The following is a 12,557-nucleotide window of genomic DNA, read 5'->3' on the forward strand; positions in this document are numbered from 1 at the left end:
GACGCCTGTATCAGAATGTCGTCTAAGTAAGGGGCTACTGCTATGCCCCGCGGCCTTAGGATCACCAGAAGTGACCCCAGAACCTTCGTAAAGATTCTTGGTGCCGTAGCTAACCCAAAGGGAAGAGCCACAAACTGGTAATGCCTGTCTAGGAAGGCGAACCTGAGAAACCGATGATGATCTTTGTGTATCGGAATGTGAAGATAAGCATCCTTTAAGTCCACGGTAGTCATGTATTGACGCTCCTGGATCATAGGTAGGATGGTTCGAATAGTCTCCATCTTGAAAGATGGGACCCTGAGAAATTTGTTTAGGATCTTGAGATCTAAGACTGGTCTGAAGGTTCCCTCTTTTTTGGGAACCACAAAGAGATTTGAATAGAAGCCTTGCCCCTGTTCCTCCTTTGGAACTGGGTGGATCACTCCCATAACTAGGAGGTCTTGAACACAATGTAAGAATGCCTCTCTCTTTATCTGGTCTGCAGATAATTGTGAGAGGTGAAATCTTCCTTTTAGGGAAGAAGCTTTGAAGTCCAGAAGATATCCCTGGGACACAATTTCCAACGCCCAGGAATCCTGGACATCTCTTGCCCAAGCCTGGGCGAAGAGAGAAAGTCTGCCCCCTACTAGATCCGTTACCGGAACAGGGGCTGATCTTTCATGCTGTCTTAGAGGCAGCAGCAGGCTTCTTGGCCTGCTTACCTTTGTTCCAGACCTGGTTAGGTCTCCAGACCGGCTTGGACTGGGCAAAATTTCCCTCTTGTTTAGCATTAGAGGAAGTTGATGCCGCGCTCGTCTTAAAGTTTCGAAAGGCACGAAAATTAGTTTGTTTGGTCCTTAATTTATTAGACCTATCCTGAGGAAGGGCATGACCTTTTCCTCCAGTAATATCAGAAATGATCTCCTTCAGTCCAGGCCCGAATAGGGTCTGCCCCTTGAAGGGAATGTTGAGAAGCTTAGACTTTGAAGTAACGTCAGCTGACCAGGATTTAAGCCATAGCGCCCTACGCGCCTGAATAGCAAAACCTGAGTTCTTAGCCGTTAGTTTGGTTAAATGAACAACGGCGTCAGAAACAAATGAATTGGCTAGCTTAAGCACTTTAAGCTTGTCAAGTATATCATCCAATGGAGTTTCTACCTGTAAGGCCTCTTCCAGAGACTCAAACCAGAAGGCCGCAGCAGCAGTGACCGGGGCAATGCATGCAAGAGGCTGGAGAATAAAACCTTTTTTGAATAAACATTTTCTTAAGGTAACCCTGTAACTTTTTATACATTGGATCTAGGAAAGCACAACTGTCCTCGACGGGGATAGTTGTACGCTTAGCTAGGGTAGAAACTGCTGCCTCCCCCTTAGGGACCGTTTGCCATAAGTCCCGTGTAGCGGCATCTATTGGAAACATTTTCTTAAAAATAGGAGGGGGAGAGAACGGTACACCTGGTCTATCCCATTCCTTAGTGATAATTTCTGAAAACCTTTTAGGTATTGGAAAAACATCAGTGTAAACAGGCACTGCATAGTATTTATCCAATCTACACAATTTCTCTGGCACTATAATGGTGTCACAGACATCCAGAGTAGCTAAAACCTCCCTGAGCAACACGCGGAGGTGTTCAAGCTTAAATTTAAATGTTGACATATCAGAATCAGGTTGAAGCATCTTCCCTGAGTCAGAAAAATCACCCACAGAAAGAAGCTCTCCTGCCTCAGCTTCTGCATATTGTGAGGGGATATTAGACATAGCTACTAAAGCGTCAGAGTGCTCTGTATTTTTTCTAGTCCCAGAGCTGTCTCGCTTTCCTTGTAACCCTGGTAGTTTGGACAATACCGCTGTAAGGGTATGATCCATAACTGCCGCCATGTCTTGTAAAGTAAAACGCCATGGGCGCGCTAGATGTACTTGGCGCCACTTGAGCGGGAGTCCCTTGAGCGGGAGTCAAAGGTTCTGACACGTGGGGCGAGTTAGTCGGCATAACTTCCCCCTTGTCAGTTTCCTCTGGTGATAAATCTTTTAAAGACAGAATATGATCTTTATAACTTAAAGTAAAATCAGTACATTTGGTACACTTTCTAAGAGGGGGTTCCACAATGGCTTCTAAACATAATGAACAAGGAGTTTCCTCTATGTCAGACATGTTTAAACAGACTAGCAATGAGACCAGCAAGCTTGGAAAACACTTTGATAAATGTAAAAAAGCAAAAAATAAAAACGGTACTGTGCCTTTAAGAGAAAATTTTTTGTCAGAAATTGAAAAACAGTGATAAAAAGCAGTAAATCTTACAAAATGTTTACATTGTGTATAATAGACTAACAGAGCATTGCACCCACTTGCAAATGGATGATTAACCCCTTAGTTTCAAAACCGGATCAAAAAAACGATATAAACGTTTTTTAACAGTCACAACAAACTGCCACAGCTCTGCTGTGGCCCTACCTGCCCATACAACGACTTTGGAAGGCACAAAAACCCTTTGTAGAGGTCCTAAGTGTTCAGGGGACTCCTTCAGGGAAACTGGCTCAAATTGCAAAATCTAATGCGCATTTAGGCGCGAAAATAGGCCCCTCCCAACCTGTATTCACAGTGAGAGGGCCTAACAAAACTAACCCTAGGCAAAATCTAGCCAGCCATGTGGAAAAAACTGGGCCCCAATAAAGTTTTATCACCAATATGTAGAAAAAAACGTTTAAACACTTCCAGCAAACGTTATCTTATTTTCAGTAATGTGAGAAAGTAATAAGAATATTACCTTTTACAGCAAGCATGATACTAGTCATTATTAAATCACTGTAATCAGGCTTACCTTAAATAAATCCGGTATTAACAGCCTTTTCTAGCATATTCATTTCTCTAGAAAAATTTAAACTGCACATACCTCATAGCAGGAGACCCTGCACGCCATTCCCCCAGCTGAAGTTACCTCTATCTTCAGTTATGTGTGAGAACAGCAATGGATCTTAGTTACAACCTGCTAAGATCATCAAAAAACACAGGCAGACTCTTCTTCAACTTTCTGCCTGAGGCTAAAACAGTACAACTCCGGTACCATTTGAAAATAACAAACTTTTGATTGAAGATAAACTAAATAAATTCACCACATCTCTCTAGCTACTTCCTATTTTGTTGAGAGCTGCAATGAGAATGACTGGTAGTGACAGTTAGGGGAGGAGCTATATAGGCAGCTCTGCTGTGGGTGATCCTCTTGCAGCTTCCTTTTGGGAAGGAGAATATCCCACAAGTAATGGATGATCCGTGGACTGGATACACCTTACAAGAGAAAGATAAATCATTTCAGAACTTTTTCCACCTTTAATGTGACCTATAAACTGTACAACTCAATTGAAAAACAAACTGAAATCTTTTAGGTAAAGGGAAATAAAAATAAAAAAATAAAATAATATGCTTGCATAAGTGTGAACACCCTTAAACTAATACTTTATTGAAGCACCTTTTGATTTTATTACAGCACTCAGTCTTTTTGGGTATGAGTTTTTCAGCATGGCACATCTTGACTTGGCAAGATTTGCCCACTCTTCTTTGCAAAAACACTCTAAATCTGTCAGAATGCGAGGGCATCTCCTGTGCACAGCCCTCTTCAGATCACCCCACAGATTTTGAATTGGATTCAGGTCTGGGCTCTGGCTGGGCCATCCCAAAACTTTAATCTCTTTCTGGTGAAGCAATTCCTTTGTTGATTTGGATGTATGCTTTGGGTCATTGTCATGCTGAAATATGAAGTTCCTCTTCATGTTCAGCTTTCTAGCAGAAGCCTGAAGGTTTTGTGCCAATTTTGTCTGGTATTTGGAACTGTTCATTATTCCATCTACCATGACTAAGGCCCCAGTTCCAGCTGAAGAAAAACAGCCCCAAAGCATGATGCTGACACCACCATGCTTCGCTGTGGGTATGGTGTTCTTTTGGTGATATGCAGTGTTGTTTTTGTGCCAAACATATCTTTTGGTTTCATCAGACCATAACACCTTTTGCAACACGCTTTTGGGAAACTTCAGATGTGTTTTTGCAAAATTTAGCTGGGCTTGGATTTTTTTTTTGTAAGAAAAGGCTTCCGTCTTGCCACTCTACCCCATAGCCCAGACATATGAAGAATACGGGCGATTGTTGTCACATGTATCACACAGCCAGTACTTGCCAGATATTCCTGCAGCTCCTTTAATGTTGCTGTACACCTCTTGGTAGCCTCCCAGACCAGTTTTCTTCTCGTCTTTTCATCAATTTTTGAGGGACATCCAGTTCTTGGTAATGTCACTGGTGTGCCATATTTTCTTCACTTGATGATGACTGTCTTCACTGTGTTCCATGGTATATCTAATGCCTTGGAAATTCTTTTGTGCCCTTCTCCTGACTGATACCTTTTAACAATGAGATCCATCTGATGCTTTAGAAGCTCTCTGCGGACCATGGCTTGTGCTGTAGGATGCGACTAACAAAATGTCAGGAAAGACCAACTAGAACAGCTGAACTTTATTTGGGGTTAATCAGAGGCACTTTAAATGATGACAGGTGTGTACTGACTCCTATTTAACATGATTTTGAATGTGATTGCTTAATTCTGAACACAGCTACATCCCCAGTTATAAAAGGGTGTTCACACTTATGCAACCATATTATTTTATTTTTTTATTTTTATTTCCCTTTACCTAAAAGATTTCAGTTTGTTTTTCAATCGAGTTGTACAGTTTATAGGTCACATTAAAGGTGGAAAAAGTTCTGAAATGATTAATCTTTGTCTCATTTTTTTACATCACAGAAACCTGACATTTTAACAGGGGTGTGTAGACTTTTTATATCCACTGTATATATATATATATATATATATATATATATATATATACATACACATATACATACACATTTACATACACATATACATAAACATACACATATCATATACATACACATACACATATACATACATATATATATGAATACAAATAATAAGATCACAGTAGAGAATTAAAAAAAAATGAATCTCACTACTGGGAGCCTAGGCTGCGCACACTTGTAATGAATTTAAAGTGGATGGTAATGTTTTATCTTATGGTAACAATTTACAGAGATAAAAACAGTTGGTATAATATACACATTAGTAATAACAAGTATACTTATCACACTCTGCAAATTTTCTGCAAATTTTCCTGGAGAGAGGTGAGAGAGAAGGAAAACAACAATGCCCTAGTGAGTAAATACTACTCACAAGGGGAACCCCAATCATATGAGGTAAGTAATGTCTGTTGGATCCTTAAAGTGTCCCCACTTATTCCAGGCAACAGTCACAGTTATGTCTCCACTTAGGTATAGGTTAGTAAGTCCCAAAAGGTAGGAGAATCTCCTTATGGCAAAACAAGTCCTCAGTGTTTAACAGAGGTAGCGGTCAATGTTAAAAAGGTAATCCTGTCCGTCTTACCGCTCCTGTTGTTTGTTAAACAAACCGAGGCTGTGCGATGAGTTTTTCTTGCAAACCAGCGTGGATCCGTAGCTCTGTAGATCAACGTAGTAGCGTCTGTTCAGAGCTCTCCTTTCCTCCTGTTGGATTGAGATTCACAAAGGACGTAAGGTGGGCGTGGCCTTACGCGTTTCACGGTAACTTCCGCTTCATCAGAGGCTTGTAGTGCGCCCACCCTACCTGCTGTTCTAATATGACAGCGTCAAGGTACACGCCCCACTTACGGCCGTCTCAATATGACAACCTGTTAGAGCCACATGTTTAAATGCAAAGAGTATAATATATTGGTTTGCAATAAACATTGTTGTCTGCGAGCAGCTCATATTCTAATGGCACCCAATTTAACATATCATAGTGACTATGCTTTAAAATGCGCCCTCAGTGCGCTTTATTAGTGAACAATTTTCAACTTTGGAAATCCTTATTGATGTAATCACACTAGTACATACTAATCAACATTTCAGAGTTTAAATTGAACATATAAATAAATTCTAAATATAAATATAAAACCCTCCAAATAATCTAATGTCATATTTGAAAAACACCAAAAATTATTTATTTATTAGAGTATGGAGACCTTTATATAATTTTTTTATAAAAAAAACTATTTTATGTTATTGTTGTAACTAATTTTGACCAAAAATCTCTATGTGGATACAATGGGAATCATGTGATCAAATTCTTTGTGCAACATGATTATTCTTATCCATTTGAATATCTGTCCTGAACATGAATGATATAAATTTTATAAATTTAATCAGTTTCTAATGAATTAATACTAACACTCTATTTGATACTGAATCTAAAACCCATTGGGTATAAAATCCATAATTTAATATTGTTCTTAAAAACCAAAAAAATTTTTGGAGCTAAATTCAATTGATTTTCCATTTTTAAAAAAAACCTCAGTTCATCTAATTTTATTTCTACTTTAAAATTAGGATATAAATTCAATCCAATTCTTTTAAAATTAAAAATAAAATTACAGATGTTATAAATAAAAAAATCTTTTATATATATGTAAAATAATTTTTTTTTATACATATGTAAATAATTTTTTTTTAATTTATACCAAAAAAGCCTGGATGTCTACTTCTCTATTCATTCCGTGAGGCTCCAAGGTCTGGAGGGAGTGGATCCAGAATGTCTCTCTCTGTCTCAGACGTAACATTCTGTCTCCTCTCCTCTCATCCAGAACAACTTCTTCTATTGCCTTGAATTTCAGGCAGGATGGATCATTATTATGTTTTTTTCTATAATGATCCGTCACTCCATGAGATACATCCCCTTTTTCTATGTTTGCAACATGTTCCAAAACCCTTCTCTTTACTGTTCTTTTGGTCCTTCCTATATATTGCAACTTGCAACTACATTCTAGGGCATACACGACGTACTTAGAATGACAATTCATAGATGTCCTGATAGACCTAGAAAAACCATTAACATGAGATGTTATTAGTTTGTTGTTTTGATCAATTAGTGGGCATGTGTTGCAATTTTTTCTGTTGCACTTAAAAAAGCCAGAGCTCACTCTGTTCAGCCAATTCTGTTTATTTGGATCCTGTCTCAATCTACTGGGAGCTAGAATGTCCTTTAGGTTTTTGTTTTTCTTAAACACAACCTTTGGGATTTGTTCTAAGGATTTGTTTAGAATGGGATCTTCTAGAAGAACATGCCAATGTTTTTTCAACACTCTCTTTATATCCCATGATTTATCATTATATTTTGTTAGAAATAGGTTGTCCATCCTTTTGTTTTCCATATTTGAACTAGACTTTTGTTTTAAGAGAGTTGTTCTATCTAATTGGCGTGCTCTTGAGTATCCATTTTCTACCAAATCCATGGGGTAACCTTTAGCTTTGAACTTAGTTTTCAATTCTTCAGATTCCCTGTCAAAAGAGGCCAGACTCGAACAGTTCCTCCTAACTCTCTGGAACTGACCATATGGTATGTTTTGATCCAATTCCTATGATGACCACTCCTGGCATGGAGGTAACTGTTCGAGTCTGTCTCCTTCCTATATAAGCTTGTGGTTATTTTATCCCCACTTCCTGTAAGTACCACATCTAGAAATTCAATTTTTATACTATTTACATTCTTTGTAAATTTCAAATTGAATTCATTATGGTTGATATAGTCAAAAAATCTGTTGATTTCACTTTCATCCCCTTTCCAGATGACTATAACGTCATCTATGAAACGTTTCCAAACAATAATGTTTCCCTTAAAAGGATTGTTTCCCCATATGTATTTATCTTCCCAAGTTCCCATGTAGAGATTTGCATAGTTGGGGGCGAAGCGAGTACCCATCGCTGTGCCCCCAACTTGCAAATAAAAATCCTTACTGAACAGAAAATAATTTTTCTGCAAGATGAACTTAATAGCTTTTAGTAAAAATTCTCTTTGTTTAACTGGCAGGTGCTCATATTTGTCAAAATTATATTTGACACTCTCAACACCTGCATCATGTGGGATGCAGGTGTAGAGAGAAGCAACATCCAGTGTTAACCACCTATAGTCAGGTTGCCATTTTATAGTTTCCATGATAGATAAAATATGAGGGGTATCACGCACATACGATTTTAGGGTAACGACCATCGGTTTTAAAAAGTAATCAACGAACTGAGAAAGGTTGCTGGTCAGGGAGTTAATGCCCGAAATAATAGGGCGTCCAGGTGGCTTTTCCAAGTCCTTGTGGACTTTGGGCAAATGATAGAATATTGCCACTCTACATTTATCCAACAGAAGAAATTCATATTCTTCCTTGGAGATGTTACCCAGCCGTAAGTTCTCAGTAAGTAGACTTTTTAATTCTTTAATGAAACCATTTGTAGGTTCTCCCTTTAATTTTTGATAAGTGGTAGTGTCATTAAGGATTCGATAGGCCTCTGCCAAATAATCCTCTTTATCCTGGATGACTATACTGCCACCCTTATCCGCTTCTCTTATTACTATTGTTGTGTCCTCCTTTAGTTTTTTTAGGGCTCTCATCTCAAAATGGTTTAAATTGATATTTTGTTTGTACCCAGAACTGTCTTTTTTGCACAAGTCCATCAGTTCTTTCTCAACCAGTTTATAAAAAACTGGTATATGGTTGCCTTGCGAGTATAGAGGATAAAAAATGGACTTTGGTTTGAATGAGGGTCCATTTTTGTACTCTAAATTGGTTTTTTCAAGGTCCAATAATAATTCCAATGTATACTGGTCAAGACCATCTGCCAATTTTTCCATACCCCAATTTTAACATTCTAAAGAAATTAAATTTGTGAGGCTGGCAAAGTCTGTCTCATTCAAGTTAGCTCCTTCTTTTTTGCTTTTAAGCTTTGTAAAATGTCTATTCAAAGTGAGTTTCCTAATTAATCTATTTAAATCAATAAAGAGATCAAAATCATTAGGGGAACTATTCGGTGAAAAGTTGAGCCCTTTAGTTAGTAGACTATATTCAGATGGATTGAGGGGGCGTTTGGATAAGTTAAAGATTTTTGTGTAGTTCTTACTTAATTCTACTTTCTCCTTTTTATTTCGTACATGTCTTCCTCCTCTGTGTCCTCTTCGGAATCTATTCTTCTTTTTAATTGTGCTGTTTTTGTGAGATATTGTGCAATGGAAGGGGTTTTCCCCCACGACTTTGGTGGTTTTGGTTTCATACCTTTCTCTAAAAAAGGTGTTGGTGCACTGGCGCTATCTGATTTATTTCTTTCATGTTCTTTAAAATTTTGATTATCCCCTATTGCTTCTCTATTTCTCAAATTGGGATCATTTATATGTGCCATAAAGTAATGTGATCTAAATTCTTGATCCTCTCTAGGTGCATTAAATCTCCTGTTTTGATGTTCCATCTCCTGAAAATCTATTGGATATTCATTTTGAGTATTGAACCTGGGTGGTTGATGTTGTGTATTTTGTTTTTGTTTGATTTTATTTTTATTTTTATTAAAATTATTAGTACCGGACTTGGGCTGGCCATTAATGTATGTTCTAGTGTTTGAATTTGATTGATAGTCTCTATACATAGATGCTCCCATATGGGGATTTTGATTTTTCCATTGCGGTCTTAGGTGGTATGTATTTGGCTGTTTGTTTTTTATACCTATATTTGGTACTGCTGGACTATTTAATGATGTAGTGTCCATTATAGCCCCACCTAATTCTTGCTCTTTTTCTATTCTGTTTTTTCTATAGCTTCTTCTATGTCTCTTTTTAATTTTCTATTTTTTCTGCTTTTAATTTCCATTTCGTAAGTATGTACTCTCTGTTTGGTTTCCTCATGCAATTGTTCATAGAGGACATCCCCTTTATGTCTTTCTAATTCCTCTCTAATTTTATTCATTTCCTCTGTTATTTTGGAAAATTTGTAGTCCCTGTATTTTATCAATATATTAATAAAAGTTTTTGAGCAATCATTGAGAGCTTGCTCCCACTCTGTGTGATATTCCACATCAGCTAGGTCAAATTAACCCCTTAGGGATAATTCCCTTCTTGATATATCTCTTAAGTATTTTCCTGTCATAATATTGATTGATTTGATTGATTTGACCCTTACTGAGTTTTTCTAAATTGATAAATAAATCAATTGGGTCTATGAAGTTAGAATCATCCTCTTCATTTTCAATAGAAGAAGTGCTCTCTAATCTTCTGTTAGAAAAATAATTTCCATAGTGGAATGTGGACATTTTAAAGTACAAAGTGCAGCTGCCACACAAGAACCAAACAAATGAATACAAATAATAAGATCACAGTAGAGAATTAAAAAAAAAAATGAATCTCACTACTGGGAGCCTAGGCTGCGCACACTTGTAATGAATTTAAAGTGGATGGTAATGTTTTATCTTATGGTAACAATTTACAGAGATAAAAACAGTTGGTATAATATACACATTAGTAATAACAAGTATACTTATCACACTCTGCAAATTTTCTGCAAATTTTCCTGGAGAGAGGTGAGAGAGAAGGAAAACAACAATTTCCTTCTGAGATTCAATGAAATTTCAAGCTGCTGGGTGAATCCGTGCTGCTCGTTGAGGTACCACTCAAGGTTCAATTTGAGTGAAGAAAATACAGCTGCAAATATCTAGAAGAACAAGCGCACAGATACACTATTCATAGTGCAAATCAATTTAATATTAAAAAGGCAAATAAACAACATTCAGGAGTAAATACTACTCACAAGGGGAACCCCAATCATATGAGGTAAGTAATGTCTGTTGGATCCTTAAAGTGTCCCCACTTATTCCAGGCAACAGTCACAGTTATGTCTCCACTTAGGTATAGGTTAGTAAGTCCCAAAAGGTAGGAGAATCTCCTTATGGCAAAACAAGTCCTCAGTGTTTAACAGAGGTAGCGGTCAATGTTAAAAAGGTAATCCTGTCCGTCTTACCGCTCCTGTTGTTTGTTAAACAAACCGAGGCTGTGCGATGAGTTTTTCTTGCAAACCAGCGTGGATCCGTAGCTCTGTAGATCAACGTAGTAGCGTCTGTTCAGAGCTCTCCTTTCCTCCTGTTGGCTTGAGATTCACAAAGGACGTAAGGTGGGCGTGGCCTTATGCGTTTCACGGTAACTTCCGCTTCATCAGAGGCTTGTAGTGCGCCCACCCTACCTGCTGTTCTAATATGACAGCGTCAAGGTACACGCCCCACTTACGGCCGTCTCAATATGACAACCTGTTAGTGCCACATGTTTAAATGCAAAGAGTATAATATATTGGTTTGCAATAAACATTGTTGTCTGCGAGCAGCTCATATTCTAATGGCACCCAATTTAACATATCATAGTGACTATGCTTTAAAATGTGCCCTCAGTGCGCTTTATTAGTGAACAATTTTCAACTTTGGAAATCCTTATTGATGTAATCACACTAGTACATACTAATCAACATTTCAGAGTTTAAATTGAACATATAAATAAATTCTAAATATAAATATAAAACCCTCCAAATAATCTAATGCCATATTTGAAAAACAACAAAAATTATTTATTTATTAGAGTATGGAGACCTTTATATAATTTTTTTATAAAAAAACTATTTTATGTTATTGTTGTAACTAATTTTGACCAAAAATCTCTAAGTGGTAGACTCAATGTGGATACAATGGGAATCATGTGATCAAATTCTTTGTGCAACATGATTATTCTTATCCATTTGAATATCTGTCCTGAACATGAATTATATAAATTTTATAAATTTAATCAGTTTCTAATGAATTTATACTAACACTCTATTTGATACTGAATCTAAAACCCATTGGGTATAAAATCCATAATTTAATATTGTTCTTAAAAACCCAAAAAAATTTTGGAGTTAAATTCAATTGATTTGCCATTTTTTTAAAAAACCTCAGTTCATCTCATTTTATTTCTACTTTAAAATTAGGATATAAATTCAATCCAATTCTTTTAAAATTAAAAATAAAATTACAGATGTTATAAATAAAAAAATCTTTTATATATATGTAAAATAAAAATTTTTTTTATACATATGTGAATAATTTTTTTTTAATTTAAACCAAAAAAGCCTGGATGTCTACTTCTCTATTCATTCCGTGAGGCTCCAAGGTCTGGAGGGAGTGGATCCAGAATGTCGCTCTCTGTCTCAGACGTAACATTCTGTCTCCTCTCCTCTCATCCAGAACAACTTGTTCTATTGCCTTGAATCTCAGGCAGGATGGATCATTATTATGTTTTTTTCTATAATGATCCGTCACTCCATGAGATACATCCCCTTTTTCTATGTTTGCAACATGTTCCAAAACCCTTCTCTTTACTGTTCTTTTGGTCCTTCCTATATATTGCAACTTGCAACTACATTCTAGGGCATACACGACGTACTTAGAATGACAATTCATAGATGTCCTGATAGACCTAGAAAAACCATTAACATGAGATGTTATTAGTTTGTTGTTTTGATCAATTAGTGGGCATGTGTTGCAATTTTTTCTGATGCACTTAAAAAAGCCAGAGCTCACTCTGTTCAGCCAATTCTGTTTATTTGGATCCTGTCTCAATCTACTGGGAGCTAGAATGTCCTTTAGGTTTTTGTTTTTCTTAAACACAACCTTTGGGATTTGTTCTAAGGATTTGTTTAGAATGGGATCTTCTAG

The sequence above is a fragment of the Bombina bombina genome, chromosome 7, assembly GCF_027579735.1.
Source record: "Bombina bombina isolate aBomBom1 chromosome 7, aBomBom1.pri, whole genome shotgun sequence".
Lineage (NCBI taxonomy): Eukaryota > Metazoa > Chordata > Amphibia > Anura > Bombinatoridae > Bombina > Bombina bombina.